The sequence below is a fragment of the Heterodontus francisci genome, chromosome 48 (genome assembly GCF_036365525.1).
Source record: "Heterodontus francisci isolate sHetFra1 chromosome 48, sHetFra1.hap1, whole genome shotgun sequence".
Lineage (NCBI taxonomy): Eukaryota > Metazoa > Chordata > Chondrichthyes > Heterodontiformes > Heterodontidae > Heterodontus > Heterodontus francisci.
Window position 1 is genome coordinate 6,435,618 of NC_090418.1, and position 19,140 is coordinate 6,454,757.

At 45.5% G+C, this 19,140-nt stretch overlaps 1 long non-coding RNA gene across 1 annotated transcript; it reads left to right on the forward strand.

The window, feature by feature from the left end:
* The first annotated feature begins 15,306 nt into the window (after positions 1 to 15,306).
* On the forward strand, positions 15,307 to 18,810 carry LOC137357379 (uncharacterized). Its single transcript, XR_010971179.1, has 3 exons — positions 15,307 to 15,348; positions 15,912 to 15,935; positions 18,761 to 18,810. It is a non-coding gene; the product is annotated as an uncharacterized lncRNA (long non-coding RNA).
* Positions 18,811 to 19,140: the final 330 nt, after the last annotated feature.

A 19,140-nucleotide genomic window follows, 5' to 3' on the forward strand; every position in this document is an offset into this window, starting at 1 on the left:
AGTTACTTTAACTGATGGACTGAGGAGTTACAGAAATGACAAACGGAAGCAACTGTGTCAAAAAAGGTCAATTTCTTTTACCTACTTGATGTATTGCAGACAATGATGACACAATTCTGTTTATTCCACAGGAGATTTTTCCAAGAAAGTGAATGGTAATAATATGATTTTAATTCAGATAATTTATTCTGTTGAGTATTGTTTAGTTTAGTTTAGAGATACAGCACTGAAACAGGCCCTTCGGCCCACCGAGTCTGTGCCGACCATCAACCACCCATTTATACTAACGCTACACTAATTCCATATTCTTACCACACCTGTCCCTATATTTCCCTGCCACTTACCTATACTAGGGGCAATTTAGAATAGCCAGTTAACCTATCAACCTGCACGTCTTTGGCATGTGGGAGGAAACCGGAGCACCCGGAGGAAACCCACGCAGACAGAGGGAGAACTTGCAAACCCCACATAGGCAGTGCCCAGAATTGAACCCAGGTCACTGGAGCTGTGAGGCTGCGGTGCTAACCACTGCACCACTGTGCCGCCCATTGTTGTTTTTCAGTCTCTGACTCTAAGAACTGGAAGTTGAATTTGTGCTTTTTTTTGGCCAGGCTCATATCCCTTCAGTCTTGTTGGGGCAAATTTTGAACTTGGTATCTGAGCCGAGAGCTGGTGGGGCATTTTTAACTCAAACTTGTGTGGAATGTCCATTTTATAACCCACTCGATATTGCTGCCTCAAGAGTAAAATGGGGAAGCATGTAAAAGAAAAATGGCACCAGATGCCATCTGATGCCCGAGGGACAGATTGGATTCAGGTTTTACAGCTCAGCTGCCTGTTAGAGACCGCCCAATCCTTATACCCACTCAATTCAGGCAGGCAATTTCTCCAATGCCAATTCTGAGTCCAGTGCGGCAAGTTGGAAATATTCCTACCTTTAGTGCTGATGTTCACAACAACTGAAGTCAAGGGGATGAAGTGGGTCATGGGAACGACAAAACTGGGGCTGCAAAGTTTTGAACAGGGCACAATTATCAACCTTGCATTTGGTGCCAGGCTGTGGCTCAGCGGGCAGCACTCTCTCCTCTGAGTAAGTGGGCTGAATTTTACCGTTCCCTGGTTGGCAGGAACGGAGTCGCTGTGGGGGTGCTGGACTGGGAAAATAGCTGGGCGCCTCATCGGGACGGCTTCCTGACACTATCCCACCCTCGAAGTAGATTTTCAGCGACAGGCTGGAGTGCGGATTGGATTCCCGCTCCATGGTGGTGCGCAGCTGCTTTGCATAATTGAGGGTCCATTTAGGAGGAATTAAGCGGGGTGGCGGGCATTTTGCTCCATGGAGGCGGCCTCCCTGCTGCAGGTTGGAGGCTCCATGGCTCACGGAAGGGGCGGCGGGTGGGAATGACAATTCCTACTATCCCAACGATCCCCCCACCCCAGAGGAGCTGCCCCCCTGATCAGGGCCTTCCATCCTCGACCACCCTGAATTTTAAGGCAGACAACTTATAATAGATTTAAATGAAGTGAGTGTAAATGATAATATTCATTTTGTTTGTAAAGATTTAAACCAATGCACACTTTGTGTAAACGGAGATTAATAATTATTTCACTCCCTGCTTTGGTGCAAGACGTTAGATGAAAGGGTGCAGAGATGAATAAGCTTAAATGAAGTGTGTGTGAATGGTAATGGCCTTTTAATGTTTGAAAGCTCCACACCAATCCTTAATCCATGGAACACTGAATGTTTCGGTTCCTGAATTGATTGTGTTGAAAATGTGAATCTCCTCTTGATTCTGTGCAGACAATATTAAGACAAATCTGCTTCTCCCACGCAGAATATGAACGATATAAAAGTCGGAGTAAATATTTAAATTCAGGGCGTTTATTAGCAATATTTTGAATCTTTTAATCTCCACAAACCATAATGCAGACACTCTGAATGAAAATGTTCACAATACCCAAACCCAAATCCCTTCACTGCACCATCCCACTGCTCATTGGCTGCTTCTCATGTGTTCCAAAACTGTTCGAGGTGTAAGTTTCCTCTGGTTGATATTAGTGACAGAATGTATTCATCTGACCGTCTCCCACCATTTCACAGCACGAAATTCTCAACCTCAAACCTTGTCACCGACGAGAAGTTTAGCGTCCTCTTTCAAAAGCTGCAGTGGCGAATTTCAGCCCCTGCCCAGGAAATCTGAATTTCCCCTCTCTCACTGTGAGATAGTGATTACACTGGGAGTTTTTCAGCTGCACTTACATTGTGAGAGAGTGAAAAATCCCTTGAATTCTCGGCCACGTGTTGGACAAAGTGTTCCAGGGAACATGGAACAGGGTCAGCACTGCAGCAGAGGCAGATTTCTGCCCAAACATCCTTCGACAGCAACAGTCCTCAGCACAAGGACTTCAGTGATGGAGAGAGATGAGAGAAGCTGGGATTGTTCTCCTTAGAGGAAAGAATGTTCAGGATAGATTTAATCCCAATGATCAGAAATGAGATACCTTTTGACAGGGTGTAGAAGGAGAAATTATTTCCAGTGGCAGGAGCATCAGTAACCAGTGGACGCAGGATATTTGTAGGGCTATGGGGAAAGAGCAGGGAGTGGGATGAATTGGATAGCTCTTTCACAGAGCCTGCACCGGTACATGGGCCTGTTTTACCCCCTTCCCGATTTTATACTCAAGATAACCTGCCAGAAATGATCAGGCAAATTCTGAAAACCAATGGAGTGCACTGACACCTGAGAATGAACAGAGCATAATCTTTGAAAGTCCTGCACAAACTCCTCAAATGTGCTGACACTGGCCTGATTTTAACCTCAGCCGCTGCTCAGGTCCATTCCGGGTGGGACCCTGTTTTTCACAGCTGGGAAGCTGCAATGACGTCAAGGAAGCTGAGAATCGGGTTTTCAAAACGGCCATGGCACTCGAAACAGCCTCGTTTCTCCTGGTGTGAGGAGGGCGAATTGGGGTTAGGGTAAAATCGGGCCTTGTGAGCGCTGTTTGCTTTATAATGGCTGAGGATTCCACCCAAACCCCAATCACTTTCACTGCCAGGAAGCTGAGAATTTCTGCACAGTTACTTTAACTGATGGACTGAGGAGTTACAGAAATGACAAACGGAATCAATTGTGTTAATAAAGTTCAATTTCTTTTACCTACTTGATGTATTGCAGACAATGATGACACAATTCTGTTTATTCCACAGGAGATTCTTCCGAGAAAGTGAATGGTAATAATATGATTTTAATTCAGATAATTTATTCTGTTGAGTATTGTTTAGTTTAGTTTAGAGATACAGCACTGAAACAGGCCCTTCGGCCCACCGAGTCTGTGCCGACCATCAACCACCCATTTATACTAACGCTACACTAATTCCATATTCTTACCACACCTGTCCCTATATTTCCCTGCCACTTACCTATACTAGGGGCAATTTAGAATAGCCAGTTAACCTATCAACCTGCACGTCTTTGGCATGTGGGAGGAAACCGGAGCACCCGGAGGAAACCCACGCAGACAGAGGGAGAACTTGCAAACCCCACATAGGCAGTGCCCAGAATTGAACCCAGGTCACTGGAGCTGTGAGGCTGCGGTGCTAACCACTGCGCCACTGTGCCGCCCATTGTTGTTTTTCAGTCTCTGACTCTAAGAACTGGAAGTTGAATTTGTGCTTTTTTTTGGCCAGGCTCATATCCCTTCAATCTTGTTGGGGCAAATTTTGAACTTGGTATCTGAGCCGAGAGCTGGTGGGGCATTTTTAACTCAAACTTGTGTGGAATGTCCATTTTATAACCCACTCGATATTGCTGCCTCGAGAGTAAAATGGGGAAGCATGTAAAAGAAAAATGGCACCAGATGCCATCTGATGCCCGAGGGACAGATTGGATTCAGGTTTTACAGCTCAGCTGCCTGTTAGAGACCGCCCAATCTTTATACCCACTCAATTCAGGCAGGCAATTTCTCCAATGCCAATTCTGAGTCCAGTGCGGCAAGTTGGAAATATTCCTACCTTTAGTGCTGATGTTCACAACAACTGAAGTCAAGGGGATGAAGTGGGTCATGGGAACGACAAAACTGGGGCTGCAAAGTTTTGAACAAGGCACAATTATCAACCTTGCATTTGGTGCCAGGCTGTGGCTCAGCGGGCAGCACTCTCTCCTCTGAGTAAGTGGGCTGAATTTTACCGTTCCCTGGTTGGCAGGAACGGAGTCGCTGTGGGGGTGCTGGACTGGTAAAATAGCAGGGAGCCTCATCGGGACGGCTTCCTGACACTATCCCACCCTCGAAGTAGATTTTCAGCGACAGGCTGGAGTGCGGATTGGATTCCTGCTCCATGGTGGTGCGCAGCTGCTTTGCATAATTGAGGGTCCATTTAGGAGGAATTAAGCGGGGTGGCGGGCATTTTGCTCCATGGAGGCGGCCTCCCTGCTGCAGGTCGGAGGCTCCATGGCTCACGGAAGGGGCGGCGGGTGGGAATGACAATTCCTACTATCCCAACGATCCCCCCACCCCAGAGGAGCTGCCCCCCTGATCAGGGCCTTCCATCCTCGACCACCCTGAATTTTAAGGCAGACAACTTATAATAGATTTAAATGAAGTGAGTGTAAATGATAATATTCATTTTGTTTGTAAAGATTTAAACCAATGCACACTTTGTGTAAACGGAGATTAATAATTATTTCACTCCCTGCTTTGGTGCAAGACGTTAGATGAAAGGGTGCAGAGATGAATAAGCTTAAATGAAGTGTGTGTGAATGGTAATGGCCTTTTAATGTTTGAAAGCTCCACAACAATCCTTAATCCATGGAACACTGAATGTTTCGGTTCCTGAATTGATTGTGTTGAAAATGTGAATCTCCTCTTGATTCTGTGCAGACAATATTAAGACAAATCTGCTTCTCCCACGCAGAATATGAACGATATAAAAGTCGGAGTAAATATTTAAATTCAGGGCGTTTATTAGCAATATTTTGAATCTTTTAATCTCCACAAACCATAATGCAGACACTCTGAATGAAAATGTTCACATTACCCAAACCCAAATCCCTTCACTGCACCATCCCACTGCTCATTGGCTGCTTCTCATGTGTTCCAAAACTGTTCGAGGTGTAAGTTTCCTCTGGTTGATATTAGTGACAGAATGTATTCATCTGACCGTCTCCCACCATTTCACAGCACGAAATTCTCAACCTCAAACCTTGTCACCGACGAGAAGTTTAGCGTCCTCTTTCAAAAGCTGCAGTGGCGAATTTCAGCTCCTGCCCAGGAAATCTGAATTTCCCCTCTCTCACTGTGAGATAGTGATTACACTGGGAGTTTTTCAGCTGCACTTACATTGTGAGAGAGTGAAAAATCCCTTGAATTCTCGGCCACGTGTTGGACAAAGTGTTCCAGGGAACATGGAACAGGGTCAGCACTGCAGCAGAGGCAGATTTCTGCCCAAACATCCTTCGACAGCAACAGTCCTCAGCACAAGGACTTCAGTGATGGAGAGAGATGAGAGAAGCTGGGATTGTTCTCCTTAGAGGAAAGAATGTTCAGGATAGATTTAATCCCAATGATCAGAAATGAGATACCTTTTGACAGGGTGTAGAAGGAGAAATTATTTCCAGTGGCAGGAGCATCAGTAACCAGTGGACGCAGGATATTTGTAGGGCTATGGGGAAAGAGCAGGGAGTGGGATGAATTGGATAGCTCTTTCACAGAGCCTGCACCGGTACATGGGCCTGTTTTACCCCCTTCCCGATTTTATACTCAAGATAACCTGCCAGAAATGATCAGGCAAATTCTGAAAACCAATGGAGTGCACTGACACCTGAGAATGAACAGAGCATAATCTTTGAAAGTCCTGCACAAACTCCTCAAATGTGCTGACACTGGCCTGATTTTAACCTCAGCCGCTGTTCAGGTTCATTCCGGGTGGGACCCTGTTTTTCACAGCTGGGAAGCTTCACTGACATCAAGGAAGCTGAGAATTGGGTTTACAAAATGGCCATGGCACTCGAAACAGCCTCATTTCTACTGGTGTGAGGAGGGCGGATTGGGGTTAGGGTAAAATCGGGCCTTGTGAGCGCTGTTTGCTTTATAATGGCTGAGGATTCCACCCAAACCCCAATCACTTTCACTGCCAGGAAGCTGAGAATTTCTGCACAGTTACTTTAACTGATGGACTGAGGAGTTACAGAAATGACAAACGGAATCAATTGTGTTAATAAAGTTCAATTTCTTTTACCTACTTGATGTATTGCAGACAATGATGACACAATTCTGTTTATTCCACAGGAGATTCTTCCGAGAAAGTGAATGGTAATAATATGATTTTAATTCAGATAATTTATTCTGTTGAGTATTGTTTAGTTTAGTTTAGAGATACAGCACTGAAACAGGCCCTTCGGCCCACCGAGTCTGTGCCGACCATCAACCACCCATTTATACTAACGCTACACTAATTCCATATTCTTACCACACCTGTCCCTATATTTCCCTGCCACTTACCTATACTAGGGGCAATTTAGAATAGCCAGTTAACCTATCAACCTGCACGTCTTTGGCATGTGGGAGGAAACCGGAGCACCCGGAGGAAACCCACGCAGACAGAGGGAGAACTTGCAAACTCCACATAGGCAGTACCCAGAATTGAACCCAGGTCACTGGAGCTGTGAGGCTGCGGTGCTTACCACTGCGCCACTGTGCCGCCCATTGTTGTTTTTCAGTCTCTGACTCTAAGAACTGGAAGTTGAATTTGTGCTTTTTTTTGGCCAGGCTCATATCCCTTCAATCTTGTTGGGGCAAATTTTGAACTTGGTATCTGAGCCGAGAGCTGGTGGGGCATTTTTAACTCAAACTTGTGTGGAATGTCCATTTTATAACCCACTCGATATTGCTGCCTCGAGAGTAAAATGGGGAAGCATGTAAAAGAAAAATGGCACCAGATGCCATCTGATGCCCGAGGGACAGATTGGATTCAGGTTTTACAGCTCAGCTGCCTGTTAGTACCGCCCAATCTTTATACCCACTCAATTCAGGCAGGCAATTTCTCCAATGCCAATTCTGAGTCCAGTGCGGCAAGTTGGAAATATTCCTACCTTTAGTGCTGATGTTCACAACAACTGAAGTCAAGGGGATGAAGTGGGTCATGGGAACGACAAAACTGGGGCTGCAAAGTTTTGAACAGGGCACAATTATCAACCTTGCATTTGGTGCCAGGCTGTGGCTCAGCGGGCAGCACTCTCTCCTCTGAGTAAGTGGGCTGAATTTTACCGTTCCCTGGTTGGCAGGAACGGAGTCGCTGTGGGGGTGCTGGACTGGTAAAATAGCAGGGAGCCTCATCGGGACGGCTTCCTGACACTATCCCACCCTCGAAGTAGATTTTCAGCGACAGGCTGGAGTGCGGATTGGATTCCCGCTCCATGGTGGTGCGCAGCTGCTTTGCATAATTGAGGGTCCATTTAGGAGGAATTAAGCGGGGTGGCGGGCATTTTGCTCCATGGAGGCGGCCTCCCTGCTGCAGGTCGGAGGCTCCATGGCTCACGGAAGGGGCGGCGGGTGGGAATGACAATTCCTACTATCCCAACGATCCCCCCACCCCAGAGGAGCTGCCCCCCTGATCAGGGCCTTCCATCCTCGACCACCCTGAATTTTAAGGCAGACAACTTATAATAGATTTAAATGAAGTGAGTGTAAATGATAATATTCATTTTGTTTGTAAAGATTTAAACCAATGCACACTTTGTGTAAACGGAGATTAATAATTATTTCACTCCCTGCTTTGGTGCAAGACGTTAGATGAAAGGGTGCAGAGATGAATAAGCTTAAATGAAGTGTGTGTGAATGGTAAAGGCCTTTTAATGTTTGAAAGCTCCACACCAATCCTTAATCCATGGAACACTGAATGTTTCGGTTCCTGAATTGATTGTGTTGAAAATGTGAATCTCCTCTTGATTCTGTGCAGACAATATTAAGACAAATCTGCTTCTCCCACGCAGAATATGAACGATATAAAAGTCGGAGTAAATATTTAAATTCAGGGCGTTTATTAGCAATATTTTGAATCTTTTAATCTCCACAAACCATAATGCAGACACTCTGAATGAAAATGTTCACAATACCCAAACCCAAATCCCTTCACTGCACCATCCCACTGCTCATTGGCTGCTTCTCATGTGTTCCAAAACTGTTCGAGGTGTAAGTTTCCTCTGGTTGATATTAGTGACAGAATGTATTCATCTGACCGTCTCCCACCATTTCACAGCACGAAATTCTCAACCTCAAACCTTGTCACCGACGAGAAGTTTAGCGTCCTCTTTCAAAAGCTGCAGTGGCGAATTTCAGCCCCTGCCCAGGAAATCTGAATTTCCCCTCTCTCACTGTGAGATAGTGATTACACTGGGAGTTTTTCAGCTGCACTTACATTGTGAGAGAGTGAAAAATCCCTTGAATTCTCGGCCACGTGTTGGACAAAGTGTTCCAGGGAACATGGAACAGGGTCAGCACTGCAGCAGAGGCAGATTTCTGCCCAAACATCCTTCGACAGCAACAGTCCTCAGCACAAGGACTTCAGTGATGGAGAGAGATGAGAGAAGCTGGGATTGTTCTCCTTAGAGGAAAGAATGTTCAGGATAGATTTAATCCCAATGATCAGAAATGAGATACCTTTTGACAGGGTGTAGAAGGAGAAATTATTTCCAGTGGCAGGAGCATCAGTAACCAGTGGACGCAGGATATTTGTAGGGCTATGGGGAAAGAGCAGGGAGTGGGACGAATTGGATAGCTCTTTCACAGAGCCTGCACCGGTACATGGGCCTGTTTTACCCCCTTCCCGATTTTATACTCAAGATAACCTGCCAGAAATGATCAGGCAAATTCTGAAAACCAATGGAGTGCACTGACACCTGAGAATGAACAGAGCATAATCTTTGAAAGTCCTGCACAAACTCCTCAAATGTGCTGACACTGGCCTGATTTTAACCTCAGCCGCTGCTCAGGTCCATTCCGGGTGGGACCCTGTTTTTCACAGCTGGGAAGCTGCACTGACGTCAAGGAAGCTGAGAATCGGGTTTTCAAAACGGCCATGGCACTCGAAACAGCCTCGTTTCTCCTGGTGTGAGGAGGGCGAATTGGGGTTAGGGTAAAATCAGGCCTTGTGAGCGCTGTTTGCAACACAGTGGCTGAGGATTCCACCCAACCCCCAATCACTTTCACTGCCAGAAAGCTGAGAATTTCTGCACAGTTACTTTAACTGATGGACTGAGGAGTTACAGAAATGACAAACGGAAGCAACTGTGTCAAAAAAGGTCAATTTCTTTTACCTACTTGATGTATTGCAGACAATGATGACACAATTCTGTTTATTCCACAGGAGATTTTTCCAAGAAAGTGAATGGTAATAATATGATTTTAATTCAGATAATTTATTCTGTTGAGTATTGTTTAGTTTAGTTTAGAGATACAGCACTGAAACAGGCCCTTCGGCCCACCGAGTCTGTGCCGACCATCAACCACCCATTTATACTAACGCTACACTAATTCCATATTCTTACCACACCTGTCCCTATATTTCCCTGCCACTTACCTATACTAGGGGCAATTTAGAATAGCCAGTTAACCTATCAACCTGCACGTCTTTGGCATGTGGGAGGAAACCGGAGCACCCGGAGGAAACCCACGCAGACAGAGGGAGAACTTGCAAACTCCACATAGGCAGTACCCAGAATTGAACCCAGGTCACTGGAGCTTTGAGGCTGCGGTGCTAACCACTGCGCCACTGTGCCGCCCATTGTTGTTTTTCAGTCTCTGACTCTAAGAACTGGAAGTTGAATTTGTGCTTTTTTTTGGCCAGGCTCATATCCCTTCAGTCTTGTTGGGGCAAATTTTGAACTTGGTATCTGAGCCGAGAGCTGGTGGGGCATTTTTAACTCAAACTTGTGTGGAATGTCCATTTTATAACCCACTCGATATTGCTGCCTCGAGAGTAAAATGGGGAAGCATGTAAAAGAAAAATGGCACCAGATGCCATCTGATGCCCGAGGGACAGATTGGATTCAGGTTTTACAGCTCAGCTGCCTGTTAGAGACCGCCCAATCTTTATACCCACTCAATTCAGGCAGGCAATTTCTCCAATGCCAATTCTGAGTCCAGTGCGGCAAGTTGGAAATATTCCTACCTTTAGTGCTGATGTTCACAACAACTGAAGTCAAGGGGATGAAGTGGGTCATGGGAACGACAAAACTGGGGCTGCAAAGTTTTGAACAGGGCACAATTATCAACCTTGCATTTGGTGCCAGGCTGTGGCTCAGCGGGCAGCACTCTCTCCTCTGAGTAAGTGGGCTGAATTTTACCGTTCCCTGGTTGGCAGGAACGGAGTCGCTGTGGGGGTGCTGGACTGGTAAAATAGCAGGGAGCCTCATCGGGACGGCTTCCTGACACTATCCCACCCTCGAAGTAGATTTTCAGCGACAGGCTGGAGTGCGGATTGGATGCCCGCTCCATGGTGGTGCGCAGCTGCTTTGCATAATTGAGGGTCCATTTAGGAGGAATTAAGCGGGGTGGCGGGCATTTTGCTCCATGGAGGCGGCCTCCCTGCTGCAGGTCGGAGGCTCCATGGCTCACGGAAAGGATGGCGGGCAGGAATGACAATTCCTACTATCCCAACGATCCCCCACTCCAGAGGAGCTGCCCCCCTGATCAGGGCCTTCCATCCTCGACCACCCTGAATTTTAAGGCAGACAATTTATAATAGATTTAAATGAAGTGAGAGTAAATGATAATATTCATTTTGATTGTAAAGATTTAAACCAATGCGCACTTTGTGTAAACAGAGATTAATAATTATTTCACTCCCTGCTTTGGTGCAAGACGTTAGATATTTATATGAAAGGGTGCAGAGATGAATAAGCTGAAATGAAGTGTGTGTGAATGGTAATGGCCTTTTAATGTTTGAAAGCTCCACACCAATCCTTAATCCATGGAACACTGAATGTTTCGGTTCCTGAACTGATTGTGTTGAAAATATGAATCTCCTCTTGATTCTGTGCAGACAATATTAAGACAAATCTGCTTCTCCCACGCAGAATATGAACGATATAAAAGTCGGAGTAAATATTTAAATTCAGGGCGTTTATTAGCAATATTTTGAACGTTTTAATCTCCACAAACCATAATGCAGACACTCTGAATGAAACTGTTCACAATTCCCAAACCCAAATCCCTTCACTGCACCATCCCACTGCTCATTGGCTGCTTCTCATGTGTTCCAAAACTGTTCGAGGTGTAAGTTTCCTCTGGTTGATATTAGTGACAGAATGTATTCATCTGACCGTCTCCCACCATTTCACAGCACGAAATACCCAACCTCAAACCTTGTCACCGATGAGAAGTTTAGCGTCCTCTTTGAAAAGCTGCAGTGGCGAATTTCAGCCCCTGCCCAGGAAATCTGAATTTCCCCTCTCTCACTGTGAGATAGTGATTACACTGGGAGTGTTTCAGCTGCACTTAGATTGCGGGAGAGTGAAAAATCCCTGGAATTCTCGGCCACGTGTTGGTGCGACAAATGTTCCAGGGAACACGGAGCAGGATCACCACTGCAGCAGAGGCAGATTTCTGTCCAAACATCCTTCAACAGCAACAGTCCTCAGCACAAGGACTTCAGTGATGGAGAAAAGCTCGAGAAGCTGGGATTGTTCTCCTTAGAGGAAAGAATGTTCAGGATAGATTTAATCCCCATGATCAGAAATGAGATAGCTTTTGACAGGGTGCAGAAGGAGAAATTATTTCCAGTGGCAGGAGCATCAGTAACCAGTGGACCTAGGATATTTGTAGGGCTATGGGGAAAGAGCAGGGGAGTGGGATGAATTGGATAGCTCTTTCACAGAGCCTGCACAGGTACCATGGGCCTGTTTTACCCCCTTCCCGATTTTATACTCTGGATAACCTGCTAGAATTGATCAGGCAAAATTCTGAAAACCAATGGAGTGCACTGACAGCTGAGAATGAACAGACCATCATCTTTGAAAGTCCTGCACAAACTCCTCAAATGTGCTGACACTGGCCTGATTTTAACCTCAGCCGCTGCTCAGGTTCATTCCGGGTGGGACCCTGTTTTTCACAGCTGGGAAGCTTCACTGATGTCAAGGAAGCTGAGAATCGGGTTTACAAAATGGCCATATCACTCGAAACAGCCTCGTTTCTACTGGTGTGAGCAGGGCGGATTGGGATTAGGGTAAAATCGGGCCTTGTTAGTGCTGTTCGCTGTATAATGGCTGAGGATTCCACCCAACCCCCAATCACTTTCACTGCCAGAAAGCTGAGATTTTCTGCACAGTTACTTTAACTGATGGACTGAAGAGTTACAGAAATGACAAACGGAAGCCACTGTCAAAAAAGGTGAATTTTCTTTACCTACTTGTTGTATTGCAGACAATGTTGACCGGATTCTGTTTATTTCGCAGGCAGTAATTCCTCTCAACAGAAAGGTAATAAAATGATTTTAATTCTGAGAATTTATTCTCTTGAGTATTGTTGAATTTCAGTTGCTGACTCGAAGAACTGGAAGATGAATTTGTGCTGTCATTAGACCAGGCCGATTTCCCTTCAGTCAAGTTAGGTCAAAATTTGAACTCGGAGACTGAGCCTAGAGCTGGTGGGGGATTTTTAACACAAACCTGTGTAATCACCGGTTTTATAAACCACGCAATATTGCTGTCTAGAGGGTAAAATGGGGCAGGCTGTAAAAGGAAAGTGACACCTGATGCCATCTGATGCCTGAGGGACAGATTGGATTCAGGTTTTTCTCGGAGATTACAGCTCGGCTGCCTGTTATGGAGACAACCCAATCTTTATATCCACTCAATTCAAGCTGGCACTTCCACCAAGGTCAATTTGAGTCCACAGTGGCAAGTTGGAAATATTACCACGGATAGTGCCGATGTCACAACAGTCGAAGCCAAGGGCATGAAATGGCTCATGGGAACGACAAAACTGGGGCTGCAAGTTTTTGGAACATGGCTCAATTGCCAACCTTGCACCTTGACACCAGGCCGTGCCTCAGCGGGCAGCACTCTCACCTCTGAGTCTGAGGACTGAATTTTACCAGCCCCTGGGTGGCAGGAACAGAGACCCTGTGGGGGTGGGGGACCGATAAGAAAGCTGGAAGACTGGTTGGAGCAGCTGCATGATACTATCCCACCCTCGAGGAGGTTTCCCAGCGGCAGGCCCCGGAGATGGGCTGGATTACGCATTGGATTCTCCGTCCACGTAGGCGGGCTGCAGATTTGCATAATTAAGGAGGACTGTGGGCATTTTGCTTCATGGAGGCAGCCTCCCTGCAGCATGACTCAAGGAAGGGACTGTGGGTAGGAAAGGCAGTTCCCGATGTCCCAATGATACCCCCACACCGGAGGGGCTTCCCCTCCCATCAGCGGGGCTTTCCGCCCATGACCATCCTGAATTTTAAGGCAGACAAATTATAATACATTGAAATGAAGTGTGTGTAAATGATAATATTCATTTAGTTTGTAAAGATTTAAACCAATGCACACTTTGTGTAAAGAGAGATGAATAATTATTTCACTCCCTGCTTTGGTGCAAGACGTTAGATATTTATATGAGAGGGTGCAGAGATGAATAAGCCTGAATGAAATGAGTATTAATAATAATGTCCATTTAACATTTGAAAGATTGACACAAATCCCTAATCTGCACAAGACTGAATGTTTCAGTTACTGAACTAATTGTGTTGAAAATGTGAATCTCCACTTGATTCTGTTAAGACAATAGCAACACAAATCTGCTTCATCCGCACAGAATATGAATGTTATCAAAGTCTTAGTAAATATTTAAATTCAGGGCGTTTATTAGGAATAATTTGAACGTTTTAATCTCCACAATCAATAATGCAGACACTCTGAGTGAATCTGTTCCCAATACCCCAACCCAAATCCCTTCACTGCACCATCCCACTGCTCATTGGCTGCTTCACATGTGTTCCAAAACTGTAAGAGGTGTAAGTTTCCTCTGGTTAATATTAGTGACAGAATGTATTCATCTGACCGTCTCCCACCATTTCACAGCACGAAATGTCCAACCTCAAACCTTGTCACCGACGAGAAGTTAAGCGTCATCTTTGAAAAGCTGCAGTGGCGAATTTCAGCTCCTGCCCAGGAAATCTGAATTTCCCCTCTCTCACTGTGAGATAGTGATTACACTGGGAGTTTTTCAGCTGCACTTACATTGTGGGAGAGTGAAAAATCCCTGGAATTCTCGGCCACGTGTTGGTGCAACAAATGTTCCAGGGAACACGGAGAAGGATCACAACTGCAGCAGAGGCAGATTTCTGCCCAAACATCCTTCGACAGCGCAAGGACTTCAGTGATGGAGAGGAACTAGAGAAGCTGGGATTGTCCTCCTTTGAGGAAAGAATGTTAAGCGGAGATTTAATGGAGAAGTTCGGAATTAATACAGTTTTTGACACGGTGTCGAAGCAGAAATTATTTCCAGTGGCAGGAGAAACAGTAACCAGTGGACACAGATTTAAGATAATCGGTAAAAGAAGCAGTGATGGGAGATGAGGAGAATTCTTTATTACATAGTGAGTTGTTGTGATCTGGAATTCACTGCCTGAAAGGGCGGTGGAAGCAGATTCAATGGGATCTTTCAAACAGGAACTGGATAAATATTTAGAAGGAATAATTGTCGGTATATGGGGAAGCAGCAGGGAAGTGGGATGAATTGGATAGCTCTTTCACAGAGCCTGCACCAGTACATGGGCCTGTTTTACCCCCTTCCCGATTTTATACTCTGGATAACCTGCCAGAATTGATCAGGCAAAATTCTGAAAACCAATGGAGTGCACTGACAGCTGAGAATGAACAGAGCATAATCTTTGAACGTCCTGCGCAATCTCCTCAAATGTGCTGACACTGGTCTGATTTTAACCTCAGCCGCTGCTCAGGTTCATTCCGGGTGGGACCCTGTTTTTTACAGCTGGGAAGCTTCACTGACGTCAAGGAAGCTGAGAATCGGGTTTACAAAACTGCCATGGCACTCGATACAGCCTCGTTTCTACTGGTGTGAGGAGGGCGGATTGGGGTTAGGGTAAAATCAGGCCTTGTGAGTGCTGTTCGCTTTATAATGGCTGAGGATTCCACCCAAACCCCAATCACATTTACTGCCAGAAAGCTGAGATTTTCTGCACAGTTACTTTAACTGATGGACTGAGGAGTTACAGAAATGACAAACAGAAGCAACTGTGTCAAAAATGGTTAATTTTCTTTACCTACTTGTTGTATTGCAGACAATGTTGACCGGATTCTGTTTAATTCACAAGCGGTAATTCCCTTCATCAGAAAGGTAATAAAACGATTTTAATTCAGAGAATGTATTCTCTTGAGTATTGTTGAATTTCAATTGATGAGGCAAAATTTTGAAAACCAATAGAGTGCGCGGACACCTGAGAATGAACAGAGCATAATCTTTGAAAGAGTTGCGCAATCTCCTCAAATGTGCTGACACTGGCCTGATTTTAACCTCAGCCGCTGTTCAGGTTCATTCTGGGTGGGACCCTGTTTTTCACAGCTGGGAAGCTTCACTGAAGTCAAGGAAGCTGAGAATCGGGTTTACAAAACGGCCATATCACTCGAAACAGCCTCGTTTCTACTGGTGTGAGCAGGGCGAATTGGGGTTAGGGTAAAATCGGGCCTTGTTAGTGCTGTTCGCTACACAGTGGCTGAGGATTCCACCCAACCCCCAATCACTTTCACTGCCAGGAAGCTGAGATTTTCTGCAGTTACTTTAACTGATGGACTGAGGAGTTACAGAAATGACAAACGGAAGCAACTGTCAAAAAAGGTGAATTTTCTTTACCTACTTGTTGTATTGCAGACAATGTTGACCATATTCTGTTTATTTCACAGGCGGTAATTCCTCTCAACAGAAAGGTAATAAAATGATTTAAATTCAGAGAATTTATTCTCTTGAGTATTTTTGAATTTCAGTTGCTGACTCGAAGAACTGGAAGATGAATTTGTGCTGTCATTAGACCAGGCCGATTTCCCTTCAGTCAAGTTAGGTCAAAATTTGAACTCGGAGACTGAGCCTAGAGCTGGTGGGGGATTTTTAACACAAACCTGTGTGGATCACCGGTTTTATAAACAACGCAATATTGCTGTCTAGAGGGTAAAATGGGGCAGGCTGTAAAAGGAAAGTGACACCTGATGCCATCTGATGCCCGAGGGACAGATTGGATTCAGGTTTTTCTCGGGGATTACAGCTCAGCTGCCTGTTATGGAGACAACCCAATCTTTATACCCACTCAATTCAAGCTGGCACTTCCACCAATGCCAACTTGAGTCCACAGTGGCAAGTTGGAAATATTACCACGGATAGTGCCGATGTCACAACAGTCGAAGACAAGGGCATGAAATGGGTCATGGGAACGACAAAACTGGGGCTGCACGTTTTTGGAACATGGCTCAATTGTCAACCTTGCACCTTGACACCAGGCTGTGCCTGGTTGATATGAGTGACAGAATGCATTCATCTGCCCGTCTCCCACCATTTCAAAGCACGAAATTCCCAACCTCAAACCTTGTCTCTCTTTCTTTGGCCAGATTTGTTTGCCTTCAGTGAAGTTGGGGCAAATTTTGAAGTCAGAGTCTCAGCCTGGAGTTGTCGGGGGATTTTTAACTCATACTTGTGTGGAATACCCATTTTATAAACCACCCAGTATTGCCGTCTAAAGGATCAAATCCTGCAGGGTGTGAAAGAAAATTGGCATCCGAGGTGATTTCCCAGTGGCAGGCAGGAGGCATAGTTGAGGGCTGAAATAGGGGAAATTAAGCAGGGCCCTGGGCATTTGGCTTGATGGAGGCGGTCTCCCTGCAGCAGGTCGGAGGCTCCATGGCTCAGCGAAGGGGTCGCGGGTGGGAAAGGCAGCCTGTGGAGAGGGGTCTATGACTGCGTGCAGTTTTACTCTCCTCGCCTAAGGAAGGATATACTTGCTTTAATTAGAGTGCAATGAAGATTCACTAGATTGTCCTATGAGGAATGATTGAGTAGACCAGATTATGTCTGGAGTTTAGAAGAATTAGAGGGATCTCATTGAAACATATATAATTCCTTGACAGGGTACATGCTGGGAGGTTGTTTCTCCTGCCTGGGGAATCTAGAACGTGGGGTCACACTCTCAGAATAAGGGTTTGGCCATTTAGGACTGAGATGAGGAGAAATTTCTTCACTCAGAGAGCTGTGAAACTTTAAAATTCTCTACGCCTGAGAGCTGTGGTTGCTCAGTCGATGAGTATATTTAAGGCTGAGATCGATAGAGTTTTGTACTCTAAGTGAATTAAGAGATGTGGAGATCAGGCAGGAAGGTGGAGTTGAGGCAGAAGATCAACCATGATCATATTGAATGGTGGAGTAGGCTCGAAGGGCTGAATGGCCAACTCCCATTTCTTAAGTTCTTGTATTCCAGTTCAAAGAAAGCATGAATGCAGGTGCTTGGGGCTAGAATTACTGGTTGGTGCCCAGGAGTGAAGCAGTGAAAAGTCACCCCTTTTGTGCCAATCTGTGAAGCCTCAAGAGAATGATGTGCCCCCTAGGGACAGTGCCCTTGACTAAGCCAAGAACTGTCCATCATTACATTTGCAGCGTTTCTGGGCCGCACATGTACCCATTGGAAAAATGCTGGACATGTGACATGTGTGAGGGTTTTGTCCATCATATACCCTCTGTGTTAAGATGCCCTAGAAAGTGGTGAATGGACCCACGCACAGCAGATCCCAGTTGTGCATCCAGCTACTGTTTTCTCCCAGCCATGAGCTCTCATGATATGTGCATCAGCATTCCTAGCTGTCTTTGTGGAGTTGGTGGTGTGCGACCTTCCCAAGCTGCTGCACTCTGTGTCGTGAAGGTTCTCTCACAGTGTGGTTAGGTGGAACTTGAAAAGCTTCGATGCAAGAGATGCTATTTACATTCAGGTCTTTGCGCACAAACATTTCACTGGGGAGTGTTGTTGAGCAAAGAGTCCTTGGGGTGCAAGTACATAGTTCCCTGAAAGTGGCAACACAGGTAGACAGGGTGGTGAAGAAGGCGTATGGCATGCTTGCCTTCATCGACCGAGGCATTGAGTACAAGAGTTGGGACGTCATGTTACAGTTGTACATAACATTGGTTAGGCCGCATTTGGAGTACTGTGTGCAATTCTGGTCGCTGCACTACAGGAAAGATGTGCTTAAGCTGGAGAGGGTGCAGAAAAAATTCACAAGAATGTTGCCTGGTTTGGAGGGCTTGATTTATAAAGAGAGATTGGATAGGCTGGGTCTGTTTTCCCTGGAGCGAAAAAGGCTGAGAGGGGACATGATAGAGGTATATAAAATTATGAGAGGCATCGATAGGGTAGATAGGTCTGTTTCCCATGACAGGGGTGACTAAAACTAGAGGGCATAGATTTAAGGTGAGAGGGAGGAGGTTTAAAGGGGATCAAAGGGGTAGATCTTTCACACAAAGAATAGTGGGTATCTGGAATGAGCTGCCTGAGGAGGTGGTGGAGGCAGGAACAGTAGCAATATTGAAGAGGCATCTGGACAGGTACTTGAATGAGCAAGGCATAGAGGGATATGGAATTAATGCAGGCAAGTAGAATTAGTATAGATAGGCATTATGGTAGGTGTGGACGCAGTGGGCTGAAGGGCCTGTTTCTATGCTGGACGATTCTATGACTCTATGACTGTATAACCGATCTCTGCATGCTCTGTCTCCACAGGCAGCTGCTGCAAGACGAACTCTGACTGTAAAGGCAATAAAAAATGCACCAAAGGAAAGTGTCCCAAAAAGATGAAAAATGCTTCCCTAAATGATTGCTGGTTGGTGAGTGAATGGTCGTCCTCCCATTAAGTGGATGCTTCAACAGTTTGTGTTGTAAGATAACTTTATTTCATTAGTAAGCCAGGTCAGTGGTTGCTTATAAACCAACGACAACTTGAATTTATATAGCGCCTTTAAAGTTGTAAAACGTTCCAAGGCGCTTCACAGGAGCGTTATCAAGCAAAATTTAACACCAAGCCTCATGAGAAAATATTGGTACAGGTAACCAGAAGCTCGGTAGGAGCATCTTAAAGGAGGATTAGAGCGAGGCGGAGAGAT